Consider the following 5,652-nt stretch of genomic DNA (forward strand, 5'->3'; position numbering starts at 1 on the left):
TCTCCATACGCTTATCTGAAATTCTCACCAATGAATTACATAAGTATCTCTATCTTTATTTTATGTTTTATTCCTCTTTTAATTATCAATCCTCCATAACCATTTGAATCCGCCTGACTGAGATTTACAAGATGACCATAGCTTGCTTCATACCAACAATCTCCATGGGATCGACCCTTACTCGCATAAGGTTTATTACTTGGACGACCTAGTGCACTTGCTGGTTAGTTGTGCGAAGTTGTGATAAAGAGTTGAGATTGCAATTGAGCATACCATGTTGATGGCGCCATTGATGATCACAATTTTGTGCACTAATAACCAATAACAAGAACACTACTCTGCAAGTCCTTTGAAAGACGACCCGAGGTTTAAATACTTCGGTTTATAGATTTTAGGGGTTTGTACTTGTGACAAACAAATTTTTGTATGAAAGGATTATTGTTGGTTTAGAGACTATACTTTACAACGAGATTTCATTAGTGAAATTCTAAACCATCAAAAATCAAATCATCAGTGTTATTACTTATAAGTCAATGCTAATTTTTGTGATACTTGTATTCCATTTGCATTGATATGCACTTATATTGTCTTTTATTACCCACACTCTCCCCTCTATTATCGCAAATTTTTGCACTATTGATATGCCACTTGCTTCTATTATTTTCTCACTTACATGTCGTAGCTACCAAGTACTTGAGATCCTCATTATTTGGCACCAACCCACCCATATTCTATTTGTTTTCCTATCTTTGTTTGTGGGTTACTCTTCTTCCTTTTCTCTTCTTTCAGGATGGCCACCAAGAAGCGAAAGGAAAAGCTTTTCAATGGGGGTAATAGACAAGTCCATCTGCACAAACTCTTGGACAAAAGCATCAGTTGTAGCCACCCGTCCACTTGCACATCTCAGCATGCACCGAGGACGGTGCAGCCTTTAAGTGTGGGGAGGTCGATACCGACTTCCGTGGGCTAATCACTTTCCTGTCTCAATACCAATGTTTAATTTTCTTTGTTAAATTAGTTGTTGCATTTGCATGTTTGATTGCATACTTTACCAACTACTTGGTTGAAGTAATATTTTCTTTTTCAAGAAATTTTTAGAGCATTTCACTAATTTGAATTAAAATTTGTGTTAAACTTGTTTGAAGACTGTAAATTGGAACATGAATTATAGCTAAGAACACACTACCTGTGAGATTTGAGCCTAATTACATGGTTACACTATTTAACCATAACATTTTTTTTTCTTGTGTGTTTCCTTCTCTATGACTGTAATCTATATTTTGTTCCATTCTATATGTCCAATGTTTAGTGTATTTAAATGCATATATATGATTGAGGCCATCATTTGTTATTTCGCTCACTTATCCCAAATAGCCTACCCTTTCAATCACCTTTGTTAGCCACCTTGAGCCTTTTAATCCCCATTTGTTCTATATTTTACTATATCACTAGCCTTAAGCGGAAAAACAAGTAATTACCTGATTTGAATCTTTGATTAGCTTAAGATAGAGATTGTCTGTCAACTAAGTGTGGGGAAACTGTGGGAACATGGGCTGATAGGGAGTGTGTTATGCTTCTACTTTATTTAAATATTAGGAATTTGGGTACCTACTCATGTGAGACCAGAAAAATTAAAAGTCCATGTGCATTGATATGTTATGTTTACTTTTATATTTTCAAAAAAAAAAAGAAGAAGAAAAATAATATAATATAAATAAATAAATAGGGGACAAAATTACCCCAATGCTAAGTTTAATAAAAGATCAATGCATATGTGGTGAAATTAAAAGAAAGTTGATGCATGAGTATGAGATAAAAAAAATGGGAATTTTGGGTAGTTAGGCATAATTTTAGAAGTTACATAGAGTGTATGTGTATGTTAGGTGAGAGCTTAGGTTAATCAAAGATTCATATTTTAGCTCACTTGGCCATACATATATCCTCACCCTTACCTTAGCCCCATTACAACCTTGAAAAGACCTCATGATGTTTGCATTGGTATACTAAATATTTGTTGATTGGTTAGATGAAGAACGAAGTTTTAGAAAGCATGACTAGAGAAGAGTAGAGTGAATTAACCCTAGACACTTGAGCGATTAGAGTGCATATACACTACCAGTGAGGGTTCAATGCTTGATTCTATGTTCCCTGCTTTCATGAGCTAGCTTCTTACAAGTTTACTTGTCTCTTATTGTGTGATTTGAATTAGTGGAATCCAATTTATGTTTTGTCTTGGAGAATTTGTTTACTTTTAACCAAGTAGGTAAAAACATTTTTGCATGTAGTTGCATTTATACAGATAGGTTGTATTTCATACATCCTACCATTCTGCCTTCACTCTTATAGCTTCTCTTGAGCTTAGCATTAGGACATGCTAATATTTAAGTGTGGGAAGATTTGATGCACCACTATTTCGTGGTACATCTTGTGCATAATTGAGTGGATTTTATCCACTATTCTTACAGTTATTCATGTAAATTACATGTTTTACACTTTCCTTCCTGATTTTGTGCTATGATTGAAAACATGCTTCTTTGGCCTTTAATTCACTATTTTTAATCCTCTATTATTACCATTCAATGCTGTGATATGTGTGTTAAGTGTCTTCAGGTTTTATAGGGCAGGAATGGCTTAGAGGATGGAAAGGAAGCATGCAAAAGTAGAAGGAATACAAGAAATTGAAGGAATAGCCTCTCTCTCTAGAAACTACATCTAAAACCTAAAATTGTGTGAATGAAAGTTGTTTGAAAGATTCTGATTCCCCCACTCTGCAGCTTCTATTATGTGCTTTCTGGGCCGAAAACTGGGTCAAAAATAGCCTAAAAAATGATGGGAGTGATTTCTGCAGTTGCAGTGCATCGCGTATGTCGCGCGTACGCGCCAGGTGCGCGTGCGCGCCGATGGACTTTTTGCCAGTGTGCGTGTGCGTGTCAAGTACGCGTGTGCGTCAAGTGCGCATGAGCGTCACCTAGCTGCATGGCCACTGTGGCAAATTATATATCGTTGCGAAACTCCGGATGTTAGCTTTCCAACGCAACTAAAACCGCTTAATTTGGACCTCTGTAGCTCATGTTATGATCGATTGAGTGCGAAGAGGTCAGGCTTGACAGCTTTGCAGTTCCTTCAATTTCTTGTATTCCTTCTACTTTTGCATGCTTCTTTTTCATCCTCTAAGTCATTTCTGCCCTGTAAAACCTGAAACACTTAACACACATATCACGGCATCGAATGGTAATAAGAGAGGATTAAAATTAGTGAATTAAAGGCCAAAGAAACATGTTTTCAATCATAGCACAAAATCAGGAAGGAAAGTGTAAAACATGTAATTTACATGAATAAGTGAGAATAGTAGATAAAATCCACTCAATTAAGCACAAGATGTACCACGAAATAGTGGTGCATCACTCCTCCCCTCAACCTAGGAGGTTTAGAAACTCATACTGAGGTAAAATACAATGATAAACATGTATGATGATAAAAAATAAAGTAAAAGTTGGAATGATTATGTAAAATAACTCTTAAATACTAAACTAATGACTAGTAAGGGTACAACAATTTTTTTAGTGCTAAAATTCACTTCTGGGGCCCACTTAGTAAGTGTTTGGGCTGAGCTTTGATGAGATTCACGTGCTATGAGGTCTTTTGGGCATGGAACGCCAGCTAGGGAGTCATCTCTGGGCGTTTGGACGTTGGGCTGTACTCCTTGGGCGTTGGACACCAGAAACGGGGCAGGAAGCTAGTGTTGGACGCCAGTTTTGGGCCTTTTAATCCAAAACAATGTGCAGACTATTATATATTGCTGGAAAGCTATAAAAGTCAACTTTCTATAACCGTTAAGAACACTCCATTTGGATTTCTATAGCTCCAGAAAATCTCTTTCGAGTTGAAAGAGGTCAGATTTGGACAACATCTGCGGTGCTTTCTCTGTCTCTGAATTAGACTTTTGCTCTAGCTCCTCAAATTCAGCCAGAAAATACCTGAAATGGTACAAAAACACACAAACTCGAAGTGGAATCCAAAAATGTGAATTTAACACTAAAACCTGTAAAAACTTAATAAAAACTAAACAAAATACCTTAAAAACTATATGATAACCATACCAAAAAGTGTATAAAATATCTGCTCGTCACCTATCACCGATGATAACATCTGTCAGTTATACAGTCAAACCCAACATGTATAGTAGCTTACCCGGATATCGTCTCTCAACTCGAAGGGAATCCTCAACCTTCAAAGAAGGAATCCTTAACTTCCCACTCAGAGAGAGACTGTGATGTGACGATGGAAAATCCTCAACCTAACTCATTCACACCACAACCAGGAATCGAATCGAAGGGAATCGTCAACCTTCGCCATTCAATTCCCTGATGTAGTGAAAGAGGGAATCCTCAATCCCGCTTGCCCACTGTAACAAGAGAGGGAATCCTCAACTTTTCTTGTTCATCACAGCAAGAGAGAGAATCCTATATCTCAACTTGCCTATCCGTGAGCAGGATCCAAGCACCATCCTCACAACAAATTAATAATTACATAACTAAACCGAAGGGAATTCTCGACCTTCAATCCAACTCTCTGGTGCGACAAGTGAGGGAATCCTCAACCTCAAACTCGTCCACCCCAACAAGAGATGAAATCCTCGACCTCAACTTGTTTATCAGAGCAAGTGAGAGAATCCTCAATCTCAACTCCCCTTTATGTGAGCGGGATAACACTACCGTCCTCAAAACACAAATCTTAACATCTCTTTAATCATAATCATAATACGAGAAAGGGAATCCTCTACCTCAACTCGCCTATTTATTTACTTCCTCAATCAATTTCATGTTCAATCAATTCACTGCTCAGAAGCCCTTATCATTAATTCAGTTCCCCACTCCTCAATCTCCTTTAATACCAATATCACTCTCTCAATATATTTGTTCTCATTTTAAAACCTAGTGCGAGAGAGAGAATCCCCAACCTCAACTCGTCTAGTCATCCTGGGATATAGTGCCCGCCACACTTCACCACTATCATCTTGTCCAAAACTTCACTCACTTATATAACATAAATTTGGAGGGGATCCTTAATATCCCCAATTCGCCATCATTCACCAGTTATCACTAACTTACACCCATCACTCATTTTGCTCATTATCATAATCATTCTTATCATACTCAGTCTTTACTCATCATCACATTCATCCTCATCACACTTCACTCCACATCTTATTCATTTTTCTCAATCTCACTAACTCAACTCTTTAGGTTTTGTCATTAACCCTTCTATCGTTAATTATACCAGCTCTAGACTTTAATCAAGGTTTACAAGGGTTTAGAAGGCTTGAGGAATGGTTGAAAGCTTTAAAACTACACTTTTCTAAAAAATAGGGTGGTCACGTACGCATGCACATGCTCATGTATGCAGACCACCTTCGCGTACACAGAAGGTTTGGGCAGTGGGTTAGCTCGCGTATGCATGACTTGCGTCTTGTACATATGAGCGTCATTTTGACAAACTCGCGTACGTAGCCTGCGTTTGCGTACGTATGCCATACCAGAACATGAAAAGCTGATATGGTCCAGAAAACCAATTTTTTAGCCCAAATTTCAAACCTTCATATCTTTTTCCACAAAATTCATCTTTTAACCATTGGAAAGATCGATAAATGAA

Source organism: Arachis duranensis, chromosome 6 (assembly GCF_000817695.3).
Source record: "Arachis duranensis cultivar V14167 chromosome 6, aradu.V14167.gnm2.J7QH, whole genome shotgun sequence".
NCBI classification, from domain to species: Eukaryota; Viridiplantae; Streptophyta; class Magnoliopsida; order Fabales; family Fabaceae; genus Arachis; species Arachis duranensis.